We start from the raw sequence: 27881 nt of genomic DNA on the forward strand, positions 1-27881 counted from the left end.
ATTTCACCATATACAAAAAACGTTCTGCCATTGAAAAAATAAAAGTTAAAAGAAAGGTCTGGCAGATCCTAGAAGGCCCAGCCCAGACACTGGCAGTTTTGGACCTCTCAGCAGCCACGGCTTCTGTGCACCACTTTTTTTGTTTGTTTGTTTTTTATTCTTTGTCATTTTTGTGAAGTTTGGTCTGGCAGATCTCTGGGGGTTGAGCAGGGATGTGGGCTTCAGTTAGGGCCTCAACTGTAGCAGCTTCCAGGATCCCAACAGCACATAATAAGAGACTTGGAGAGCAGTGCATCACCTGTCTTTCTTCCTCCCTCCCTTCCTCCCTCCTTTTTTTTCTTTCTTTTTCTGTATATAACAATACAGGTAAATACAAATGCCAGTATTGTTGAGTTTTTCATTTGTAATACTGTCTTTTACTTAATATGTGGCTTAAAATTCAAACACATGAAAAGCAAGCATAATCCTTGGTTACAATGCATAAAGATGTACTTCATGACAAAAACAGCAAAAGAGGGAGGAAGAAAAGGATATAAGTACTATGTATGTTTAGGTTATTGAAGTCAAATTAAATTGTAATACATTTAGTCTGTTAAATGTAATACCCATGGTAACCAAAGAAAATATTTTTAAAAATTCACACAAAAGGAAGTAAGAAGTGACTGAAATGGATCATTATAAAAGATCACCTAAACAAAAAGGAAAAGTCTTTCCACCCCGTGACAATGGGGGTACTGGAGGCCGGGAGGAGCCACAGCACCAGGCAGGCGCCTTCCCTGGCACTTTCATGGCCTTGGGCTGCAGGACCCCAACTCCCGCCTGGTAGGGAGACCTGCACTGCCCATGGGCGGCCGGACATGTCCCGCCACCACCACCCCTGAACTCACCAGCCGTGTCAGGGTTCGGACTTCCCAGCGGGAAGATGTTTTCCACCCTGAAAAAATGGACTTTCAATTACATCCTCCAGGAGCTCCCCAAAATGCTGACCCACGTCCCCGTGTGCATGCTGGGCAACTACTGGGACATCTGGTCATCCTGCCCTCGGGGAGAGTGACAGCATGGAGAGCCTGGTAAGACCTCCAGGTTCCTCCCATTTTTGCTGTGCTGAGTCTTCCATGAAGAACAGCTTTGGCCTAAAATACCTTCATAAATTCTTCAGTATTCCATTTTGGCAGCTCTAGAGGGAAACGCTGCTGCGGCAGCTGAAAACCTATCAGCTTGACATCATGTCACACTGGAGGAGCTGTCGGTGCATCAGAAGACTGAGGACCAGAACTATAAAATCTTACTCGATATCCCCTGGGGGCCAACAGATAGAGCCCAGCCTGGGAATCCTAGTTGCCCATCGTGGCCCCCAGCTACTCGTCCACCGGGAGCTCCAGCCCCAGCACGCTCCAACCAGCCCCACAGCAGCAGCTCGCCACCTCCTGTCCTCGGCACCCCCAGCCAAGGCCACGCCGCCTGCTCCCCCTGCTCCAGGGTGTGGTATCATCTCACGCCTCTTTGGGCTGCCACCTGCTGCTGAGGCAACCTCTTCACCTCCAGAGCCTGATACCTGTGCCGAGACCCCAGCGAAAGTAGTGAGAGTTGAGGACTTTGTTCCTGAAGACAGCATGGCCTGCAGCTTCCTGGAGGAGGCAGCCCCCCTCGAGGTCATGCAGAGAGCCAGCACCAAGGCCTCACAGCAGGACAGCAACAGCACTGGGGAGGCCCTGGGAGGAAATCCCACAGTACCAGCTCTACTTGGTAGACAAGTCACGTGGTAGGTCCTTCTCACGGGCAGGCCCAGTGCCCAGTAGGAACAGCCCTCTCTCCAGCAAGGAGGAGGCCGAGGAGGGGTCAGCTGGCCCCAAATCCACCGACCAGGCCCCCCAGCCATGCTCAGCACCAGAAACTAAACGGTCTTCCTGAAAGACCTTGGGAGAAGCTGTCCCCACGAAAGCCTTGGAGCTCCAGTGGCCTGCAAGCTTCTCGGCTGGTTCAGGGGTGGGGATACGCACTGCTCCAGTCCCCCCGCCACCCTCCACAGTGCCCATGGCAGTGCCTCACACCAGAGGCTCCTCTCTCAGGCACGCAGAAGGCAAGAAGAGGCAGGCGGCGTCAGACAGTGACAGCAAGGGGCCCATCGCCGCCCAGATGCTGTCCTTCATCATGGACGACCCTGACTTTGAGAGTGAGGAGTGGGATGCTCCATGGAGGGCAGAGGTGTTTCCAGTCTGAGAGGACCCCTCTGATGTAAGCAATGAGGTCCTCACCCTGTCCGCCTGTCCCACCTCTGTAGCCTCCGGTCCACTTCTTCAAACTGAAAAATGATGCTGATCTCTTTGGTCTGGGCCCTGAGCACCCGGGACCGAAGGACAGAAGTGAATAAGATAGGAAGGCAGACCTCCCTCTAAAGAGAAGAAGGAGGGCAAAGAGGAGGCAGAGGAGGTGGCCAAGAAGAAGAGCAAGCACCAGAAGGGCAAGGAAGAGAAGAGGAAGCGCAAGCAGCAGCCTTGGAGCAAAGAGGAGGAGGCAGTGGATGAGCGGAGTCTTTCCAGGGGGGATGGCCCTGGGCAGCTGGCACTGTGTGGGCAGTGACTATGCGCCACTCTAAGGGGTGTGGGGCCTCGGGTGGCCCTCTTGGGGGGTCTGCCAGGGTAGCTCTGGGGCTCAGAACAGAGGCTCTCCTCGCTGGAGAGACCTGGGTTCTGACCTTGTGGTTTGCAAAAGCTGAGCCTGGCCGCTGAGGACAGCCAGGCTCCCTGGGGCCACCCAGCAGCAAGGAAGGAGCCGAAGGCCCAGGCAGCTGGAGGCTGTGGGTGGGGTGCTATCTCCTGATAATGCTTCCCCAGTCCCCTGCTCGCCCTGCTCACAACACAGCCTGGCCACCCCGCTGGGCTGCCACGACTGGCCCTCAGCATTTCTCAGGGATGTGGCTGAAGCCCATGGCAGGACCTGCAGGGGCAGGGGGCTGAAACTCTCAGGTATCCTGGATCATCCTGGGCCCCATGCTACCCCACCCAGCTGCCACAGCATGATGGGCCCTGCTTCCTGCCTTTCTGGGTACAGCACCCCCACCCTTCCCATGGACCCTAAGGCCAAGTGTGACCTACCCTCTGGAGCAGAGTTGTCCCCGCAGGACAAGGCTGACAGGAAACAGCAGTTAACAGTCTCTTCAGTTGCACCACCTGTGGTTGCACCTGTATGTGGGCTCAGGTGAACCTGAGCTGGCAGACTCTCCTGATGTTCATTTCTTTTCGTTTTCCACTGGACGCTCCACTCAGACCATAAAGATCTTCTGTGTAAAAAAAATGACAATAATAATTAAATAAACAAAAAGGAAAGTAGTAACAGAGGAAAAGAGGGACAAAATAGATATGACTTACAAAAAAACAATTAAAACAGCAGAAGTAAGTCTGCCTTATCAGAATTACCTTAAATGTAAATGGATTAAATTTTCAAATTAAAAGGCAGTGAGTGGAAGAATGGATAAAGATGCATGGCCCAGGTATATGCTATTTACAGGAGACTTACCTTAGATCCGAAGATATAAACAACTTGAAAATGAAAAGATGGAAAAATAATTCATGTGAATACTAATCAAAAGAGAAAGGGTACTTATATTAATATCAGACAAAACATACTTTAAGTCAAAAACTGTTAAAAGAGACAAGACCATTACATAATAATTAAAGGATCAAGTCAATAAAAAGATTTAATAATTATAAATATATATGCCCCTAATAGTAGAGTGCCAAAATATATGAAGCAAACATTGACAGAATTGAGGGGAGAAATAGACAGTTCTACAATAATAGTTGGGGATTCAAAATACTGCTTTCAATACTGGATAGAAGATCAACACAGAAGATCAATAAGAAACTAAACAACACTGTACACCAACCAGATTTAACCAATATGTATAGAATACTTCCTCCAACAAGAGCAGACTACACATTCTTTTCAAGTATACACAGATCATTTACTAGGATAAACCATATATTAGGGCATTAAGAGAAGTCTAAATTTTAAAATATTGAAATCACAAAAAGTAACCTCTCTGACCACAATGAAATGAAGCTAGAAATCAGTAACAGAAGGAAATCTGGAAAATTTACAAATATGTTGAAATTAAACAGCAAACTCTTAAATAGCTGATGGGCTAAAGAAGAAATTATGAGGGGAAATAGAAAATATTTAGAGACAAAATCACAGGTTCAGAGATTGAATCAATAATAAAAACCTTCCTCTAAAGAAAAGTCCAAGACCAGATGACTTCATAGAATTCTGCCAGTCACTTAATGAAGAAATAATACCAATCCTTCTTAAACTGTTCCAAATAATTCAAGAGGAATTAACACTTCCTAATTCTTTCAAAAGGGTAGGATTACTCTGATGACAAAACCTGGTAAAGACATCACAAGAAAAGAATATTGCAGACCAATTTCCCTTATTAATATAGATTCAAAAATTCTTGACAAAATACTAGTAAATCAAGTCCAACAGCATATTTAAAAGATTATACACCATGACAAAATGGGATTTATCCCAGGAATGCAAGGTGATGCAATGCACAAAAATCAAGCAATGTAATATCCCACATAAGTAAAACAAAGGACAAAAGCCACATGATTACTGGCGATGCAGAAAAGACATTTGACAAAATCCAGCACCCCTTCTTGATAAAAACACTGAGAAAACTATGATTAGAAGGGAAGTTTCTTAGCATGATAAAGGCCATTTATGAAAAACCCACAGTCAGCATACTATTCAATGGTGAAAGACTTAAAGCTTTCCCCCTAGGATCAGGAAAAAGACAAGGATGCCCATTTGCACCACTTCTATTCAATATTGTACAGGAAGTTCTAGCCAGAGCACTTAGGCAAGAAAGAGTAATAAACAGCACCCTAATTAGAAAGAAGAAAGTACAACAACATTTATTTCCAGACAACATGCCTTATATGTAGAACCTTTAAAGGGATCCACAAGAAAACTATCATCTCTTACAGATGATAGTTTAAGCAAGGAGATCTTACAGATCTTACAGAGATGATAGCTTTAAGCAAGGAGACAAGGCTGAAGATCAACACAAAAGTTCTGTTCCTATGAACTAGCAATAAGTAATGTGAAGAGGAAATTAAGAAAACAATCCCTTTTACACTCGCACTTAAAAAAATAAAATTTGTAGAAATAAATTTAGCCAAGGATATAAAAGACTTGTAAACTGAAAACTACAAAACTACAAAACACTACTGGAATAATTTTTTTTAATGGCTAAATAAATGACAAAACTTGCATGTTCAATATCAAGAGTTGATATTGTTAAGATGGCAATGATACACAAAGCAATTTATGGGCTGAGTGAAATACCTATCAAAATTCCAGTATCCTTTTTAACAGAAATGGAAAACTCAATCCTCGAATTCATATGAAACTGTAAGGGACCCCATATAGCCACACAATTTTTCAGAAGAACAATGCTGGAGGACACACACTGTGGGAGGAAATATAACAGAGAAAATAGGATTTAACTAATGAGTATGACTGCTGAATCACTATATTAACATTCCTTCTAGCTTCCAATGTTTTGGAGCAGTTACAAGGAAAAAATCTGAGATAGTGGAGTGGTAGCCCATGACAAACTCTGGGATCTGTTCTGCAACTGCTTGTTGGAATGCACTTTGAAAATTATTGCTTTTCTGTCTGCTTTGTACATATGTTATGTTTTACAATAAAAAAGTTCTTAAAAAATTGTACTACAAAACTACAGTAATCAAAACAGTATGATAGTTGCATAAAGATAGAAAAAATAGGCCAATGGAATAGAATTTAAAATACAGAAATGAGCACTTACGTCTACGGTCAACTGATTTTTAATAAGAGTGTTAAGTACATGAAATGGGGAAAGAATAGTGTCTTCAACAAATGATGCCAGGAAAACTGGATATTCACATGCAAAAAAGGGAATTCATGCCCCTATCTTACATCATATACAAAAATCAAACCAAAATGAATCAAGGCCAGAGAATACAATAATGAAAATGTACTACCTTAGAAGATAGTGTAGGGACAAATCTTCATGGCCCAGGATTCAGCAATGGATTCTTGGACTTTACACCAAAAGCATAAAAGCATGAGCAGCAAAAGAAAAACTAGATAAATTTGATTTATTCAAAATTGAAAACTTTTTTTCTTCAGTGGAAGTTATCAAGAAAGTGAACAGGCAACCTACAGAATGGATGAAGATATATGAAAGTCATAGATCAATTAAGGACCTAATTTCTAGAATATATGAAGAACTTTTCCAGTGCAACAACAAAAAGAAACAGCCCCCCACCCCCAAAAAAGGAACAGCCTAATTAAAAAATGGACAAGGGACTTGAATAGACATTTTTCCAAAGAAGATCTACAATGGTTAATAAACGAAGTGTGGTAGTTTGAAGATGTATGTGCCCCAGGAAACAGCATGTTCTTTTAACCCATTCCTGTAAGCATAGACCTATTGTAGGTGGGACCTGTTGTTAGGTTATTTCAATTGAGATGTGACTTACTTCATTCAAGACAGGACTTATCCTCTTTCTGGAGTCCTTTATAAGAGGATAAAAGACACAAAAAAATGTGCCCAGAGAAGAGGAAAGAGGAAGCCATTGAAGCCAAAAGCTAAAAGCAACAAAACCAGGAAAGAAGGACCAACTGACATCACCATAGGCCTTCCCATATGATAGAGGTATTCCACATGGCCAGCAGTCTTTAGAGAAGGTATCATCTTGTTGGGGCCTTAATCGGACATGGTCATGACCTTAGAACTGTAAAGTTGTAAACTAATAAATCCCATTGCTAAAAGCCAGTCCATTTCTGGTATATTGCATTTCATCAGCCTTAGTGAACTAAAGCATACAAGGAATGAGGACCAACATCATTAGCCATCAGAGAAATGCAAATCAAAACTACAATGAGATACCACTTCACATCCACAAAGCCCACTATTGCTAAAAGAAAAAAGTGTTGGAGGAGATGTGGACTAATTGCAAATCTAATGCATTACTGGTGGGAATGTAAAATGGTGCAGCCACTGTGGAAAGCAATATGGTAGTTCCTCAAAATTTAAATATAAAATAACCATATGACCCAGCAATTTTGCTTCTGGATTTATAGCCAAAGAAAGTGAAAAGAGAGTCTCAAACAGATATTTGTACACCAATGTTTATAGCAGCATTACCTACAATAGCCCAAGGGTGGGCCACTTAAGTGTCCATCAATAAATTAATGGATAAACAAAATGTTGTATGTGTACACAATGGAAATTTTCAGGCCATAACAAAGAATAAAGTTATAAGACACACTACAACATGGAAGGACCATGAAAATATTATATTCAGTAAAATAAGCAAAACACATAAGGACAAACAATTGTTAAGAGTTGACTAGAAATTGCAAATTCACAGAGATAGAAAGTAGATCTATCTCTGTGATAGATAGATAGAGGGAATGGGAGGGAGAGGGAAGAGATAGAGGCATGTGTGTTGGGAAAAAGTAAAATAAAACTATTGGATTCAATTCATGAAAGGACATTCCAGCAGTCAGTCCCACTCCAAGCTAGGATGGCTTACTTTAGGATATAGTTTGAAAAAAAAGAAGTATAGAGATCCTTCTGTGTGGCAACGGCTTATGTAGACTTTAGCTAAATGCAGGTCAAATAAAATTCTCCACACTTTATCAAATACATGCCATGAGCTTGTTGTTTTCATCTCTTTACAACTTCCTGTTCATGATTTGCAGACTAAAATCAGCCATGGAAACTGCCCCACCCCTCTCCAAAGAGCCAGTTGTTAAACATCTATGAGCTCACCACTGGGCTTTTGGCTTTTCACTGATGTCATCTGGACTGGGTATAGGAGCCAAGGTTCTTGGGCAGGGGTCATGTGAGATTTCCACTTTGCCCAGTTTCTGCAATTTAGGTGGCTTGGTCTACAAACAAAGACTGTTTGAGGAAGGGCATAGCTGCATAAGCTGAGCCTTAAATTTGGTAAGGGCCTTTCCAAATATGCAGGAGCAAGTTGACCTCAGGAGGGCAGTGGTATAGAATGCTGGTCCTCAACAAAGGCATCAGCTCAGTACAGGTGAGGGCAGAGGGGCACTCATCCAAGCACTGTTCCCAAAGATGCTGTCCACAGACGCTAGCTACATAGAGCTTAGCAAGAAAAAGCTGTGTGCTGGGCTTGTAGCAGGTTCCATAAGCTCAGATACAGCTGCTGCAGCTTTTCCTAAGCTACACAAGCCCAGAATTTCCTACAGTAAGATACAGAATTAAAGCAAACAACAGAGAAGTCTCTTTTCCAATATAGATTGTTGAGATGGTATGGGGCAAAGAATATTTGCTGCTTTTGCATGCAAGTAAGTTGTGTTCTGCCCTACAAGTGCTATTACTAAGGTTCTAAGTTTATATTACTAATACTAGGTATCTGTAAAAAGGACAAATGGAAAAATTAATATACTTAAAAAGAACAAAAGGAACCTCAAATAAGACACAGTGATTAGGTTTGCTACCACTGCAAATTTCTAAGCTATTGAGTGAGAAGGCAGCAATGGTCAAGTCACTCTCTGGAATAGTAGACAATATGAGTGAGTGGACTTTTCCCCAAAAATCCAAGAGCATATTCTCCAAATTAACTCTTACTTGAAGATTTTCTCCCAAATAACTCTAATTTACTGGTAATATACTGCAGAAAACTGGTATAAATCAAGTGGCTTCCGGATAAAGCTAATATTTAGATTTCCTTCATTAACAGGAATGACCATAAAATTTATTTTCCTAAATAAGCCAATTTTTGAGAGTTAAAATGACTGCTCCCAATCATTAATTTGGGATAAGGAGAAGGCACTGGAACTGTCCCAGAGAAACTAGTAGTTATGATCGCCCTTCTGAGTATCCACCAAATCTCTGCCCTGGACTTAGATAAAGCCAAATATCGTGGTCTGGGAACACAGCTTTGCCTGGAATAAATGCTCTAAGGGCTGGCATTGGCACGCTTTCTAAATATGGTAGGGTGGGGTCAGTTCTAGTATTAATTAGTGCCCTATTATCCAGAAGTCTTTTCAAAGTGAGCCTCAAATAGGAAATTAGCACAGATTGTCAGCATTTTGAGAGCAGCGACTTTATGCACTTGATTCAACACTCTGTAACATCTAACAAAGATCCTTGTGTGCAGTAAGCAATTAATAGTTGTTGAATGAATGACTGTTTTAATGAATTAAACAACACTTACTCCCAAAACAATTTTTGCAATTAAGAAATCATGATATAAATGCTAAAAAAATAAATGAATAAATAAACAGTGAGGTTTATCAGAGATTTGGCATTGAACTAATTCCTCGTCTGAGGATCTGAAGAGCTCATAATCATTCCAATGACAGTTGCTGAAGGAACCTTAATTTCACTTGGAAGACCACCATGGGTTAAAAGTGAAAATAGGAAATATGGGAGAACTTTGATTCCATTGGATTTTTAATTCATAAGGACAAGCAAATTTGATTTCTGACTCTAATTCTTTTGCACTTGAAATTGCAAAGCAATTTAATTTTCAGACTCATTTCTCCCCAGGAATTTGATAATGGGAGGGTGTTTATATTCAATTTGGGGCATCTCTATATTCTTGACATTTTATTATTGGAATATCTTAATATTGTCATTTAATTTTATTGTAGTCTCTCTGGTGGGCTGTGGGAAATATGGCGAGACATAATCTGAAATGAGAAATAGAGCTAGGGATGAATTTTCGGCCTTGGACAGAGTGACCTCAGCATTAATGTAATTAATATACTCTTCTACCTCAATTCAGTGTCTTCCAGGGGCAATGTCTACCCTGCCCACCAGGTGTCCCAGGAAAATACCGAAAAGAACAGTGGTTAGGAGTAGGGGAGTGACTTTGAAGCGAGGAGCAGACTTCATTTTGTACCACTATCACCTCCTTGGTGACCTTTTCCTTCCACAGGGGGAAGACCCTATTAGCATCATACTTCTGGTTTCTCTCCATTCTCCCTTTCCTCTTTGCTCTTCACCAGAGCAGAAAAAAGGTTACCAGGAGAGACCCTTTGATGTATGGTTCTCAAATGGGAAGAAGGAGTTGATCCACACTCAGATCTTGATGTGCGGATTCTTTCTCCTATCTTCACCCAGACCAGTAGGAGGCAGTGACTTGGGTAGAGGGAGGAGGCTACTCTTCAGACTCCAACTGCCCTCAGCTGAGCTGTCCCACAGGGTAAGAAGTTAGTGACAAGTTTTGTTTCTCCATCTGCTTTCTCTTTTGTCTTTTCTTCAGTTTAGAACCTGGTCAGAAAGGGAGTCATCAGGTCCCTTTATGGCCTCCAGAAAGCAGCTTTTATGGAGCACCTAGGAGAAAGTTTGGATGCTCAGTTAATATTTGTTGAATAAACAATGAGAGCTGAGATGTACAAATTACATTAAAAAAAACAGTGGTTCCCAAGTCAGAACAATTATTGACTAAAGATATTGACATATGTAAAGAAATGTGTCAATCATATGGGGTGGTGTTTGATTTCCAAGGAGCATGGATCAAAGAAAAGACTGAAATATGTCTTGACAATGCCCACCTAAACTATGCCAGGAGAGAGGGGATCTTGTCCTATAGAATTTGATAAGTGATTTCAGTGTGCATGAGAGAACTTCAAGCAAACTTGAAACTTGAAATTTTCACTAACACAGGAATTAATGTTTGTAACAGAATTATTGGAAAATCCAGATAATAAAAGCAAAATCAATAGCCTGAAATCCTATTATCCATACAGAATCATTATTACCACTTTAATGTATATCTTGGTACTTCAGTTTTGCAGTTAAATACATATGATTATATAGATAAAATAGGATCCTCATTCTATTTTTGAACTGTCTCTTTTACCTGATGTATTGTGACAATTTCCACATATCAATAAATGTACTACTGTATCATATTTTCAACAAATGCAAATATGATATCATTTAGATGTATAATAATGTATTTAATCAATCCTCTGTTTTAGGAGGCATGGTTGTTTCTAATTTTAAAACAAAACCACACTATTGATAATGGATTCAGTTTCTGTTTGGGGTAATGAAAAAATTTGGAAATAGAAACAGAAATGATTACCACACTGTGAATATAATTAATGCTGCTGAATTGTATACTTAAAAACTGTTACAGGGCAGGCCATGGTGGCTCAGCAGGTAAGAATGCTTGCATGCCATGCCCGAGGACCCGGGTTCGATTCCCGGTGCCTGCCCATGTTAAAAAAACAAACAAACAAACAAAAAAAACTGTTACATGAAAAATTTTATGTTTTATGTACTTTACAACACTAAAATTTTTTTAAAGCACTAAAAACAGATTTGTGCATAATCTGTTACATATTTGTACAGATGATTGACTTTTCCTGAGATGAATTGTTACTCTGCTCCAATAGAGTTTGGGAATTTTCTAAGTCATAATCTAATTATGTGCCAGCATTTTATTGAGCATTTTAGATACATTGTCTCATCTGCTTTTCCTACCTCCTCTTCTATTTGTTGTTGTTTTCAGTTCTATTTGCATAAGCTAGGATTTAAAAAACCATATTAAATAGTAAGAATGGCAGTAGGTATAGTTGTTTTATTTCCTCTGACCTCATCTAATCTAGTGGGTCATTGGTAAGTCTGGGACAGGTGTTTGCTTGAGATAGAATTCTCTCCCCCATCATGTTAAGGAAGGATGCATCTATTGCTGAAATCTGAGTTCATTTTTTAAATCATGAGGTTAAATCTCATCAAATGCATTTTTGACAACTGTGAAAATGATGTTTTCCCCTCTAACCTATTCATATCATGAATTATATGAATAAATTTCCTAATGTTGGTTTCCTAGACTAAATCCTATGTGGTCGTGGTGAATTATTCATTGAGTATGCTGCTAGATTTGATTTTCTAATATTTTATTTAAGCTCTTTGGTTCATATACAAATGAGAAATTAGTCGGGAGTTCTCTAATTCTCTGTCATCTTCAAGTTTTGGTTGCTAAGCTCACACTATCCTTGTAAAAAAATAATATTATTGCAAGGTGTTTCCTTCCTGTGCTCTGTAAAGTTTAAACAAAATCAGCATCATTTAATCTCTTAAAGGACCATAAAACACTTGTGAAACCATCTATGTATGCCAGTAACTTTCCTGGGACTAGTTTCTCAGACAGTCTTTTGATTTATTTGATAATTATTGATCCATTCATGTCGTCTATCTCATTATATACCAATTTTGGTAATTTGCCAAAAACTATATATTTAATGAGACTTTGAAGCTTATAAGCCTAGAATGTCAAGTATTTCATATAATTGATTTGATTTACTTTTATTTGTCATTCCTGATTTTGTATGTCTGTTTTTTAATCTAATTAGATAATAATTTATCTATATTTTTTTCACAACACAGCCTCTTGGAATTAAATGTAAATTGTGTCCTTTTGTGTTCCAGTTTATAAATTTGTTTTAATCTTTATTAATTCTTTCCTCTTATTTCTTTGTATATATTTGCTGCTTTTTTCATTTATTTTGACTTGTTCATTTATTTTCTTTCTTAAAGTATTTTTGTTTTAAAAACATGCATAAGTAGTTGCATATCTATGCATCCCTTTATTGTTGTTTTCAGACAACTGACAACTTGTCTAAGGGTAGAATAGAGGGACATAACTTTTTTCATTGAACTACTATAATTATTGCTTCATTATCTTTTGGCATCTAACATTGCAAAAAAATCTGAGATCCATGCAGCTTTTCCTTTTTAACACCTGTTTTTATTGTTGGTTAGTTGATTGTTATTGTGTTAATGTCATGATGCTTTCAGAGTGCTTCAACATTTTCTTTTTTAATTAATTTTCCACAGTACCCATGAACTCTTTCCATATGTAATTCATCCATCATTTTCTACCTGGTGGTTATTGCTATTCCATCCACTTCTAATGTGGATACAAAAGCTGTTTTCTAAACCTGTCTGGCTAGAAGTTAGCACCTGAGGGCTGGTAAAAGCCCCCAGGTAAATGTCATTCTGTGAACAACCTGGGTCAACAGGGTCCAGTAAGGATCACAAGCTCCTGGTGTCTTCCCTCCAGTCTTCAAATGATGAAATGGGGCCGGCCACAGTGGCTCAGCAGGCAGAGTTCTTACTTGCCATGCTGGAGACCCAGGTTCGATTCCCGGCGCCTGCCCATGCAAAAACAAACAAAAAAACAAACAAAAAAACAAACAAACAAATGATGAATTGGTCTGTGCTGGGCTGACATGTGGAGATGAAAGGGGAAACTTGAGATTCACTGCTCAGTCCAGGTGGGGAGGTGAGCAAGAGATCGTATTTTGAGGTAAAAGCATTATGATAACTAATTACACCCGTACAATGTTCCATCTAAATGGCTCAAATAAGAAAGGAAAGAAGAGGAAGAAACATTAACGATAATTTTAGACTCAACCTCACAGTGCCTTTTTCATTTCTTCAAGATTCTAGCTAGCCAGGAGGACATGTCCATTTTCTCCTTGACTTTTCTTGTTTCCTTTATTCATGCTCCATCATCATCATGGCAGATAAAGAGATGTGGGGAACCAGCTGCATTGTTTCTTGTCCTTCTAGCTGAAGGACAATTCAATTCTGTTCATTGCACTTGACCTGTTTTCTTCTCGTATGTTTTTGGAGGAGATCTGGAGATAAAGCTTCTTTCTGCATGCTTGGATGGTTGCATGTGTGGAAATGAGAAGGACTAGTAGAGAAAGAAAGCATTTTCTGTGAAGAAAAAAATTAATGGCCCTGGAATGATAGGGAATAACTACATCTGTCCTAGGTAACTAGTCATCCATTCTACTGTCACAGAAGGGAACTAGAGAGCAAACGATCTGGGGATTTGAGAATTGATACAGAATAGAAACAACCTCAGCAGGGAGACAATCTGATCTAATTGTAAACAAATCAAGCAATTTTGGCAATAAGAAATGAAAAAAGACAGTTAGGTCTAATAACACCAATAGCTTTCAACAATTATATTTGCAATAGCAAGAATGAAGTAAAGAGACAGGTGGCACCATGTGGGAAAGTCCCTATTTTCAGGACCATTTCACAGGCCAACAGTCACGTGAGAGAGCTTGGAAGCAGATCCTCCAGCCCTGGTCATACCTTCAAATCACCACAGTCCCACAGACATTTGGACAGTGACATTCTAATATCCTGAGCCAGAAGTACCCAGCTAAGCCTCTCCCAGACCCTGCCCCCTAACAACCCATAATGAGATAGTAAATGTTTGTTCATTGAAGCTGCCAAACTTGGGGGTAATTTGTTACACAGCAGTACATAATACATGTCTAGTAATTTTGGTGAAAAATGGACATTGCAGATAACGCAGTGTATCAACTCTGGGTTCTGTCTTGTTCTTCTGGAAATTATTGTATTTTTGTTCTGCTGGGCAATTAAGTTTCCTGGAATCTAACTGCGAGCATTATCATTCACACGGTATGCAGCTATTTATATCTATTTCTGTTCTTATGCCCCCCCAACTGCTGTTTTATGAGTCTGACCCTCCTGGGTCTCCTAGGTGCAGAGGAAATTTGGCAGTCAGTCAAGGAATTGAGTAGAAATAGAGTTCACTCCTCTGTAGTTTCCTTGCTTCTAAGGAGTCCTTTAACTTCTGGCTGCTTTGTCACCCCTAGTTCCTGTATACTAACCCTTCAGCATTTTTGCCTCCAAGGCTATGCAGGAGTGGGAAATGTACTCAGTTAAGAAAAACCGGAAACTCAAAGATATTGTTCTACATGAATTCATCTTTCAAGGGTACATTTACCTCAGGTCTCTGTCTGATTTTCTCCCAAGGTTCCTTGATGTCCCCCTCAGGGTATGCTTGACTAACTCTCCAGTGAGAATTTGGGACAGTTTATACTCTAAATTTTGGTCTCATTCCTTCTGTGGTCCTTCTGATGCTAGGGTTTCTGATTAAAATTTCCAGCTTCATTCCTTTAGCCTTTAAGTATAGTTAACCTGTAAGACTGTGGAGGAAACGCCACTGTTTTCCAGAATATTGGTCTCCTTGGGCTGCTGTAACAAAGTACCCCAAACTGGGTAGTTTAATACAAGAGAAACATTATCACACAGTTCTGGAGGCTAGATGTCCAAAATCAAGCTTTCAGCAAGGCCATGCTCCCTCTGAAGTTTCCAGGGAATTATCTGTTCAATGCTGCTCTCTTAGCTTCTGGTGCTTACTGGCAATTCTTGTCATTCCTTGGTTTGTGGCAACACAACATCACCCTAATCCCTGCCATCATTTTCATGTGGCCTTCTTTCCTGTGTGTCTCTGTGTGCCCTCTCCCCCTTATAAAGCTATCAGTCGCTGGATTTGGGCCCCACTCTAAGGTAGTATGACCTCATCTTAAATCGATAAAAAGACTGCATGTCCAAAAAAGGTCACATCCACCGGTAGCCGGGGTTAGGACATGAGCATATCATTTTGGGGAGATACAATTCAACTTACTACAAGTAGCCATAGGTCTTTGTTTTTGTCACAGGTCTTTGTTTTTTGTTTTCTTGTTTTTCTTTTTTGAACCTAAATTCCCTGTCCAGCTTCTCTTTACTTTTTCATGCTTTCCAGCATTTTCCTTTTATTTTACCCAGCTTTTTTTTTTAAACATGGGCAGGCACCGGAATCAAACCCAGGTCCTCTGGCATGGCAGGTGAGTATTCTTGCCTGCTGAGCCACCGTGGCCCACCCTACCCAGGACTTGTGACTGGAGATAGCTCAAGAAAAATACCATCTAGAATTTTCCCTGTCAACTGGTAAGAGATATTTCAAGATTCCAAAAATCAAGAACATAGAGTCAGATTAATGAATACTTTTAATATGGACTTAGTATTTATAAGAATTTATGCTGCTAGCAGCCTGCTTCACCAGACTTAACTTTAGAGTAGTTAGTCGTGTTAGGTTTCTATTGATGTATAACAAATGACCACAAACTGAGCAGCTGAAAGCAACTTCTATTTATTAGCTCTCAGCTTCACAGTCAGAAGTCCAGCATAATTTGACTGGGTTCTCTGTTTGGGATATCCCCAAGGCTGAAGTCAAGTTGTTGGCCAGGCTATGTTCTCATCTGGAGGTTCTTGGGAGAAATTGCTTCCAAATTCATTCAGACTGCTGGCAGAATTTAGTTTCTTGTGGTTGTAGGACTGAGGCTGGCTGTAAGTCAGGGGACCCTCTAAACTCCTTAAGACCACCACATTCTTTCTTACATGGCCTCCTCCATCTTCAAACTGGCCACTATACATTGAATCTCCCTGGTACTTAGAATAGCTGACTTCCTCTTTTGCCCACAGCTGGAAAAAAATCTCTGCTTTTAAAGTTCATGTGATTAGAACAGGCCCCTCTGGACAATCTCCTTATCTTAAGGCCAACTGTGCCATAAAATGTAACATAATCATGAGAGTCATAACTCGTTATAGTCACAGGCTCTTGAGACTAAAGCATGGAATCTTGGTGCCTATTTTTAGATTTCTGCCCACTACAGTGCTCATCTTCTCATCTGAAGAATATCTCTTTTACTAGACCAAGATGCCACTCAAGCACTCTAGGGGCACCAGGGAAACATGGGACATGATTGCCAATTGCCTCTTTGGGTCTTAACTTTTAAATTCAATGATTAATTAACAGCCAGTGTGTCCTCTCTTATAATCATCAAACTGAGAAAATCCAATGAGACCAGACTATTTCCCTTGGGAAAAAAAAATCACACATACTTGTCTATTTTCAATACCTATAGTAAAGATTTGGGACCTTGGAGAAAAATAGACTAGTCCAGCATACTCTCTGCTAGTATTCATTGATAGGTACTCACATGTTGCATTTTGGGAACTGGAGCACGTAATTTGCATCCCACATTGTGGAGAGAAGTACCTGGTTTTCACATGGAAAATTATTTATGTGTAATGCTATATCAGATTCATTTATAATAATGAAAAAATGTTTAACAATAATAGAGTGCAAAGTAAATTATTGCACATCCACAAGATGCAGTCATTTATTCATTCTCTCAGCCTTTCAACAGTATTTATTGTTTGCCTTCCACGTGCCAGGTTCTGTTAGGTTCTGGGGGTACCACATTGATCCAAAAGAGAAATGGTTCTTATTCTTATGGAGTTTATATTCTAGCTGGAGAAGAGAGGTGATCAAATAATAGCACAATCCAATGTAAAATAGTAGCTTCTGAAAGGTGCAGCCGTTTAAAATGATGCTTTTAATTTAAAAGCTGCCAAAAAAGGAGAAACCTGCCTATGATCTAATGTTGGGATAAATAAGGAGGATATCTAACTGAAGAAATAGAAAAATACCAATAATATAATATGAACCTCATAAACAAATGAGATTGGAAGGAAATATGCCAAGTGTTAATAGTGCTTGTCTGTGTTTTTTTCCTTATATTTTTGTGCAGTTCCCAAATTCTGTGATTTGTACATATTACTCATATAAAGAGGAAAAAAATATTCCATTACAAAAATAAGATAATCACTTTCTGTTCTATCTTCCCCCACAATCAAACGCTTAAATTTTAATTATTTGGACCAGATTTTCAAGTTTTTTTTGCTTGAATGTTGTAGCTGAACGAAATGAAAACACAAAATTAAATGTGAAGCAACCCAGTATGACCACTTGGAAAATTTATTCTTCTCATAGACTTGCACAAATTGTTCAATATACAAAAGCCTTCAAAAATTTTTAGTCCAAAAACATATCAGCGTTTCTGTTCCTGCACTCGTGCCCATCCCCTTCTTCTTTCATACCAGCATCATTCCCTGTCTGTCATGGTATCATTGCATTATGGAGGAATTAGTGTGTGGCCAGCTTTTCACTAGATCTTTAAATACTTTGCCTTAAATCCATACCATAATACTCTAAGCATTATGGCCCTCATTTGACAGACTAGGCATCCAAGTGTCAATATTAGTTAACAGGTAGTAAAGGCTAAGGGCAGGATTTGAACCCAGCTTTCTTTGACACCTAGGCTCACACCAGGAGGCAGAATTCTATTGTGACCTCCAAGATTCTTGCTGTCCCTGATGAACATGTTCTCTATAATCCTTTTCCCTTAAGAAAGAGAGAACCTGTGAATCTAATGGAATATCACTCCCATGACTTATATTATATTGCTAAGTGGCAAAAGGAATTTTGCAGATATAATTAGGCTCCCTAATCAGCTAACTTTAGGTGGGCCTGACACAATCAGGTGAGTCCTTTAAAAGAAGGACTGGATACCCGCAAAAGGTAGGAGAGATTCGACTACTGGCCTTGAAGGAATAAGGAGCCACAGGTGCTAGAGCCAGAAGAAAACTGAATTCTGCCAACAATCAATGAGCTTGGAAGAGATTCTGAGCTTTAAATAAGATCACAGCTCTGGAAAACCTTGCTTTAACCATGGTAAGTCCTTGAGTAGAGGCCCCAGCTAATCCATGTCCAGATATAAAACAAACAAACAAACAAAAAACTGCGAGATAATACATTTGTGTTATTTTAAACTGCTAGGTACAAAATTTGTTACACAGCCATAAAAAACTAATGTAAGTTCCTTACTCATTTCTGACCTCTTCATTTGGGCAAGTAGTGATCCCAGGCTCCATCCAGTCTAAGGTATGGGGAGCTTGGGCTGGTGTGAAGAAGGGAATTAAAGCTCAAGAGTTTTCCTACATGAACACTGGAAAGTCTCAGGACTAGTAGGGTGTCAGTGAACTGCAAGAACCAAAGCCCCAGCTAGGGTTTATAAAAAGGACAAAGCACATGCACAAACAGGTTTGATTGGAGGATTCTTAAAGTAAGAAGCAGCAGTCTTTTGTTGTGGACAAAAGAGGAGTGGAGAAATGCAGGCATTGATTAAGGCCTCAAGCTAGAGATTCCTCCTCTACTCCTCCCTGCCTCTCTTTGTACCTATGTAATTTCCCTAACCTGAGAGGATTCAAGCTTGAGCCAGCAGCAAGACTGCTCGGCTTCTCCTCCCCCTAACCAACAGGGATTCCCATAAAGTCAATTGACACAGACATAACATCAAATTGCAATATGGGGGGCCTCTCCAGCTTCAGTACCAACCACCAGGCATGGTGAAAAAGAGAATGAAAGATTTATGCCTGCCATTTCCAGAAAGACCCATAACAAGACTCATTCTTTACAATGGAGGTTGATGTCATGAGAATACTAAACTCTTTAAAATATGGTTTGGTGTCAATGAGTGCTTTGAACAAGGTAACTCTGATCCACAATGTTCTAGGCCATCCTGGTGGGACAGATTGTTCTCCACATTTCAGGAGATTTAAGGAGAGGCAAAAATGTCCAATGACACCAAAATATCATAAGTCTCACAGGCCAACACTTAAACTTCATTGGTTCAGCTCTAATCCTGTAGTTTAAGGGTTTGTGCCTGTTAAAACACAGGTACTCCCAGAAGAGATGTCTCAGTTTGAAGTTTCATCAATCAATCAAAAAACAACTGATGTACACACTTTCTTATGAGCAATATGACTATAAAAGGAGTAATACATAGGCAAAATACTGAGGCACTAAGGAGTAAACCCAGAATACTAAACATTTTCAGAATGGATATTGGAGATGCTGGATACAAAGGACAAATATTTTCCTTGTAAGAAGCTTCTGGGGATCTGAGAAGTTTGTGTCCTCATTTATCAGTTTATGCTGTGGCAGGAAAAGTCCTTTTGTTTTTTTCAGTTCTGTTGCACTTAAAGGTTTTCAGATTTTAATAGGAATGCCTATTTACTTCCTCTCCCTCTAGCACAAAATCCACCATTACTCTTCATTCCACCTCAGAATAGGAATTGCAAACCCCAGTCTCAAAGTCCCATATGGAACATAAAATCAGTGAAAAGTGTCATCAAATAAATAAGGAGAGCATAGATACAGCAAAACCCACAATTTAATAACTGGAGAGGTTGACACATGTCTGCACCAAACCTCAGACATGGAAGAAGTGACCAGAAGATTACCAGGCACCTGTTTTCAAAGCAGAGACAAAAGTGAGGCTTGAAAGACAGGCTGGTTCAGGGTAGGACAAGGCTCCTGCTTCACCTGAAGCTCAGGTCCTGGTATGATACTGTTACAGAAGTACTGTCCTCTCTCTAAACACATAACCTCTCCTGGGTTATAAACCCACCTCAGGATTCCTCCTTCATAATGAGCACTTTGCCTTCTACCATCCCTTCTGGGGAACCTTACCCTCCCTTTAGGCCCTTAAATGCAAAAGAGTCCAGGTAACCCTCTTTTATAGGCAATAGAACTTGATTTCTCCAAGGAAGAGTCAAATGTTAAACATAAACTTGCTTACCTTGAGATGGGGAGGAAAGACAGATGGGTATGATAGAGCAATTTTATCTAAGGGCAGCTAGTGAAAATATCAGGCACCTCTTTCTGGAGCAGAAACAAAACCACAAATTTAATCTCTGACAGGGATTATGCTGCACTCAAATTTAATAGGATACTTGACAGTGAGTATTAGTTCAGAACCTGGCAGAGGTGGACCTTGAAGAATATTTAGACATACATTCCCTCCATCAACCATCCAGAAACAGTGCCATGCACTGTGCTACTGGCAGGACACCAGATGAATGGGGATTAGCGGTCCAGGAAGGGGAACGAACCACAAACGGTCATGCTGTGTGAAGATGCTACAACAGAGGCGAAATACAGTGTCTCTATGGCAAGGATGCAAAGTAGTAAATAGTCCCTTTTCCCTGAGCAACATCTAATAATGCCTTGGATTATACACCAGAAAATGCAAACTTTCTCAAAAGCAACCAGAGACTATGCCTCACCCACGCATACTTGTATGTGACTTGACTCCCAAAATTATGCATATGGGCAGTTAAGGAAACATTTTTGATTGATCGATCAATGTAAAATCCTTGTCAACAAGGTTGTTAGCTTACTCTAGCAAAATATGCTCATTTAAGTTATATCATATCCACAGATATTAGGGAGTGTAACTTCAGAATTGGGTTAGGACAAAGAGGAAGAAAAAGTACATTTCAATTGAGCTTTGGCATGAGCTTAGAAGCAGGACAGAGAGGAGAGATAAGAAGGCTGTCATGTTCTAAATGGCAGCAACTTCAAAGGAGAAGCCTTTTACATTTATGGGGATTTGGTTATCCAGAGAGATAAGATAGAAACTGGTAAGGGAAATCAAAGAGAAATAAAACCCTAGAGTTAACGCAAGAAATCAGGTTATTTGGAGAAAGGAGATCGTTCAGCCAGTTGTGCTCTATTAAGTGTAAAATCCTCAAGCCAAGATATCCAAGTGGCTATTAGTCGAGCCCTTCATAACAAAGATGAAAAATTTACAAACCAATGGTACTGAACTAAAACCCATTTTTAAAAAAACTAAAGCATTGATTCCGGCTATAGAAGAGCGATTTTACAAACATAAGGATTGTTTTGGGACAAACTCTGTAAACAACACCCTTAATGCTGACTAGATTTTATCTTTTAAAAAATTAATATAAAATGCTCAAACTCATCAAAATTGAGCCAGTAGATGCTGCATTTTCACCTTAGGAATTCCAACCCATTTTCTTGACAATAGTGAATAAACCTAAAGTGATGATGAAGCAAATAGCAAGGTACTGGGGGGATATTTTCCTTTCCTCTTAACTGATAGAGCAATTGCACAGACTATGTTGATCTCACACACACACACACACACACACACACACACACACACACACACACACACACACATTCAAACAGCCAAAGAGAGGGCAGGGAATGGCCTTATTCATTTTGCATATGAGAGAGAGAGAGAGAGACAGAGAGGGAGAAAGAGAGACTATGTGAGTGATGTGATTGTTTGGGATCCATTTATAGACATATTCTATACAGGGTGATTAAACTTGTTAGCTACCAGGCTACTGATGATGGTCCTACCTATTTAGAGAAATTAATTTCCCTCGTCCAGTTGGGAAAATAAACCTCAGAGTAACTGAATCCATTCTTCATTTCATTTTCCCGGCATACACCTTGTTCATAGCTGACCCAATCTATAAATGTAAGTCATCTAGCCTCTAACTCAGAGGAAGAAAGTAGAGAAGCCAAGAGATTAGGCAGGTCCAATTCATCACTCAGAAAATAAACAGGGCCCTGCTACTGTAATAGTGAAAAGATAGCAGCTGGATTATAACTAAGAGCCCCAGCAGCAGTTGTTGAACAGGACCCAAGCAATAAAAGCTTGACCTTGAGGAACAAAGAGAATCAGAAGACAGATGATCTGGCCCAGAGAGATGGGTTTTGTTCTCTGCAAAATGAGAATAGGCTGTATAACACCTTGCATTTCTCTGGTTCTCCGCTTCACAAGGTATGTTAAGAAAAACATTCTCATTTGATCCTCACAACCTCGTTAGTGAGAGAGAGAGATGGTCTTCAAGGTCCAGATGACCTCAGAGGATGCTATCCAACTCTATCATTTTATCATTTCACAAGATCAATGCATTTATATTTCTTGCTGAACTCAAGTTTGCTTTCAACATTACCTGTTGCCAGTGAAGCTTGATAATCAAAACTCATAGTGATAAGGGAGAAAACACTTTATAAAACAAAATAGCACGGTAACATTCTGCCATGTGTGTAAGCTGTCACTGTAAGGTATTGACACTGATATTATTTTTAGCTTATATTGTCACTTAGAAGAGACCAAATCAGCACTGCTTTCAATACAATATGTTATTCTAAGAATGCTTCATGGTTTCCAACATTTTTAGAGCCTTTTTATTGGAGGTATAGTGGTGTTACCCCAAGGGTCTCCCAAGAAAATCAAGTGCCCTTCTTTATAGTCACATTTTGTTTTGAACCGAAGTTATCATTACTAATTACTCAGACTGTCCTCTCAAGGACAGTCTTATAGCAGAGGGACTTTGGCTATTTCAAGAAGTCTTATACCCCAAAAAGTAAATATTCACCACTCCTGAAGATATTCAAGGTATTTGATTCTGACCCTGAAGCCAATTTCAAAGGAGAAACTCTTCATGTCCCCAAGCAGAAGGATGATGTCTATAGCAGCTCTTACTTACGCCAACACCAAGGCCAGCTTCATAAGCATCCTTAGGTCTACACTCAATTTACTATTCTACTGTCACCATCTTGGAAGTCTTAATAATTTAGCAATAGACCCTGCATTTGCATTTTTAACTGGGCCCACAGATTAAGTAGTTGTTCTCACCCAATAACTATTTGTAAAATTGAATTGAACTATTGTGGGTCTCGATTCTACTTGTAGGATATAGGAAATGCGGTGGAAAAGAAGGAGCAAAGACCCTGGGTTTTAATGGTGTTCCCAATATTTACTAATTTCTGATCCTGGGTACGTTAAATTAGAGTCTGCATAATGCATATATATAATGCGCATACATATACTGTATTATCTATCTTGCAAAGTTTTAAGATTTAGAAATAATTTATCTAAAGCCATTGGCACAAAATAGTCACTGAAAATTGGGTAATTTTATGGAATTGGGAAGAGTTGAGACTATCAGATATGATATATAAAAAAGAAAATAGAGTTCAAATAGGATCAGGGACATCAAAGTGCTTTAAACCTGAAAAGCATAAAATATAAGCAGGTCTGTATCTAAGTTGATTTGTATTTTATTATTATTGTATTGTCTTGTTTAATTAATGCACCCTTTAAAAAGTTGATGTTGTGCAATTATTATTTCTAGTGTACTATTAATTATAGATTGTGGCCATTTCTTGAAAATATTTATGATGAGACCTTATTCTAGAAAGAAATTCCTTATAATAACTCTAGTGGAAAGAGATAAAGTATATTTCCATAGCACAGAATTTTGCCCTATGTGAGCCTTGTTGGGTGATTATTTTGGAAAGCCACTTAGGGTATAAAGTAAAAAGAAACCACATTGCATCACCAGCCCACCTTCCTGGCAAATGGCCATATTTGAGGAACAAATGATAGTGCCAGTTCTGCTAACTGGGATTTGCTGAGTGGTACAGGTAAATTGAGGTGTCGCTAGGTTTCTTAACATAAGAAAGTGGATTTTTTAGAATCCCTGTTAGTAGTAGACCGAGAAGGGGAACGTTGGTGGGGAGACAGAGTGATCTGATGAGGAATTTTTTTAAGCAGGATGTAATAGGAATCCTCTTCCCCGCCTCACATCTGAATCTTCAGTAAAAAATCTGTGTCTCATTAATTGTGGATTTAGATTTGTTTGGGAAGATGCAGTAAAGTTGAGTGAGGGGCAATCGCTGAGACAATATGTGAAAGACCTAGCATGGCTGGGATCCAGCATATAAACATTATATAATATCCTACCCATGGGATATCCTGAATGGTTGTTACCTTTAATATTACTTTTAATAAGAATGTAATCAGATGTGAATATAAGAACTACCATATTTTAAATAATGACATCATAGTCTTCAATATGTCTTTTTAAATGATATTTTTATTTAAAAATCTTTCCCTTTAACTTTCAAAAGGGAAGACAGATAAGTGAGGGAACGGGAAAAATAAATATAATTCACCTAAATGTTGTTGATTTGTAGTTGGCAACCATCCCTACTCCCTTCTGTGTTCTACCCTAAATCAAAAGGACTAGAAGACTAAAATCTACATTTCCCCGACTCCTTTAGATCTAGGTATATGAATGCAATTTTGGTTCTGTAATGAGAGGTTATGGCAGGTTTGGAAGGCCAGTGGAGCCATTCTTCAAAGGTTGAACATTTACGTTCCCCTTTCTGTCACCTGTTTGTCATGAGGCAGCAGCTCTGACTGCAAGAGAAACAGCAGTCTCCTGACTTCCAGGTTAGAGCTATCCTGATGGCCCACAGATTGCTGCTTCTATGGTCATTTGAATAATTGTGTAAGGACCTAAATTCCTGTATTAAATCTCTTTCTGTCTGCGTACCTATCAGTGGTTTCTATTTCTTCTACCAAATAGGTTCTAATGTAATGACATACTGTCCAATTGTACCAACAGATCTTTAGATTTACCAGTCCCTGGTTTAATTTGTAATAAGCATGATCTCTCTCCAAACCATTCTGTAAGAGGTGGGAAAGCCACTCCCTTCTTACCATCTTAATTTATTAAAGTCTATTAATATTTATAAAACACCCAGCAGGCGATGATACGGCTTATACTATTTATGAAAAACTCTTCCCCCATGGGGTATGAAATTCCACATTTTAAAACATTCAATTACCATCAATAAAACAGAGCAGCAGCCATTAAAACAGTCAAATGGAGAAGAATATATTTAGGGAGCTACCCAAATGAGCCTTGTCCTGTGAACTAAAGGTCAGCAAGTGGTCATCTTATCAAAGCAGGGAATGTGGGTCAATTTCGTCCCTCACCCTCATGCGAGGTATGCTTATTGTTGCTTCTATTCTAATTTTCTGACTATTTTTCTCTTTTGAGAGATATCCACCCCCCTACTAGTCACTTACCCACATTTCAAACATCCTTAATAGCCCAGATTAAACAGTACCTCCCCAGGAAGATTTCCTTAACCCACATACCATGATTTTTCCTTCATCTCTCTTTCATACCTATTCCATATCCCATTACTTTTATGCCTGTTGATTTTTTCTGGATCCACAAGCACATTGTAATTCCCTGAAATACATCTAGACTTCTAATTTAAGGTGTTAAGATGGGGTTTGCAGATTATTTTTTGGTTTTGCTCTTTTTTTTTAATTTTTGTTTTTATCATTGCTCTATCCCTAGCACCTAGGACCATACTTGGTGCTTGGTAGATTTCTCAATAAATATTTGCTGAACAAATAAACTCTGTCATTAACAGATATTTGCCCACCAAAGTTCACGCATTCCTTCCATACTGTAGAGTTGCTGCTGGAATTAAATGTCCCATACTCTTCACATCCAAGGTGACCATGTGTCAAGTTCTTACCAACAAACTCTAAGCAGCAGTGATGTGTACCCCTACTGGGCTGCGTTATTAGAAGAAGGAATGCCTTCTCCACTTGTTGTTCCCTTCCAACTGGTGGAAACGACGAAGGCCAAGGCCCTAGGGGGTTAGGGAGCCACAAGATGAAAGAAGCCAAGATCTTCCAAATTACCATGTAGGAAAAAGCTGCTTGTCCATTGGAAAAAATCCAAACTGAACACTTACATAAGTGAGAGGGGAAAAAACAACTATTATCCACACAAAGATATGTGCATGACTAGTTATGAAAACTTTATTCATAATAGTTAAAAACTGGAAACTGTTAATTAGTAAATGGATAAACCTATTGTGGCATATCCATACAATGAAATATTACACAGCAATAAAGAGAAATGTAAATGAGAATCATGGCAAATGAGAATCTACCACTAACTACCCTCACACCCCTGGATTTTGCCAATAATTTTTAATCATCTACCTGCGCCAGTTTGAAAGTATTACGTACCCCAGAAAAATCATGTTTTAATCCTGATTCCATCTTGTAGAGGCAGCATTTCTTTTAATCCTGATTCAATACTGTAGGATGGGAAATTTTGATTAGATTTTCTCCATGGAGATGTGATGCACCTCACTGTGGGTGTGACCATTTGATCAGATGGAGATGTGACTCCAGCCATTTCAGGTGGGTCTTTATTAGTATACTAGAGTCTTTAAGAGGGGATACATTTTGAAGAAAATGACAGAGCCAACAGAAATTTCAGAGCAGAGCTGACACAGATGCCAAAACTTGGAGAACAGACACAAAAGTTTGGAGATGCTTGGATCCCAGCAGACATTGTTATGAGATGTTAAGCAAGCCAGAACCTGGAGTGAGCCAAGGGAAGCTAAGAGATGAAAGCCAGCCCCAGAGAATCAAAGTGAGGAACCCCCACAGGAATAGAGGCTGAAAGCAACAGAGCCCAGGAGCAAGGGGCCAGCAGATGCCAGCCAGCACATGCCTTCCCAGCTGATGGAGGTGTTCTGTATCCATTGACCTTCCTTAAATTAAAGTCTTTTTTTCCTGGATGCCTTAATTTGGGCATTTTTATAGGCTTAGAACTGTAAATTTGTAACTTACTAAATTCCCCTTTTTAAAAACCATTCCAGTTCTGGAATATGGCATTCCAGCATCTTTTACAAACTAAAACACTACCCAAAATTATCTGGAATGTATCTGGGTATTACATTAATTACAAGCCCTCATTCCCATTTAGCGTCATGTGCTTAGATTGTTTAAATGAACTATCCAGACAGGTTGAGTTAGATTATGTGCTATAGAAAGTTTAGGTTTTGGACAACATAAACCTCTCTTCCTTTGTTTTCATACAGTATGTGAAGTTCTAAAATACAGAGAATATCATCCTTTACTCTGAATTCTGATTTACCTTAGTCCCAACCAGATTGGCTTCATTCTTATCTCTAATTGAAGCCTGATCTCTTTTTTGGTTTCTTTAACAGTTGTTTTATGTAGCAATGTTGACTTTTGGAACTGCAGAACTCTAACTCTGAATCTTAGGTGTCACACAGATACCCAATTGTATTAGTTAGGGTTCTATAGAGAAACAGAATCAACAGGAAACACCTGAAAATGTAAAATTTATAAAAGTGTCTCATGTGACCATGGGAATGCAGAGTCCAAAATCCGCAGGTCAGGCTGTGAAGCCGACAACTCCGATGGAGGGTCTGGATGAACTCCACAGGAGAGGCTCACCAGCTGAAGCAGGAATGCAACCTGTCTCCTTTGAATCCTCCTTAAAAGGCTTCCTGTGATTAGATTAAGCATCAGTCATTGTAGAAGATACTCCCCTTTGGCTGATTACAAATGGAATCAGCTGTGGATGCAGCTGACATGATCATGATCTAATTCTATGAAATGTCTTCATTGCAACAGACAGGCCAGCACTTGCC

General features: G+C 39.6%; 2 pseudogenes; both read left to right on the top strand.

Annotated features, from left to right (window-relative positions):
* Positions 1 to 922: 922 nt before the first annotated feature.
* Positions 923 to 2580, top strand: LOC143675730 (rab-like protein 6 pseudogene; annotated as a pseudogene).
* A 436-nt stretch (positions 2581 to 3016) lies between these two features.
* Positions 3017 to 27881, top strand: part of LOC143675732 (L-lactate dehydrogenase B chain-like) — a 77570-nt pseudogene continuing 52705 nt past the window's right edge.

Source organism: Tamandua tetradactyla, chromosome 3 (assembly GCF_023851605.1).
Source record: "Tamandua tetradactyla isolate mTamTet1 chromosome 3, mTamTet1.pri, whole genome shotgun sequence".
NCBI classification, from domain to species: Eukaryota; Metazoa; Chordata; class Mammalia; order Pilosa; family Myrmecophagidae; genus Tamandua; species Tamandua tetradactyla.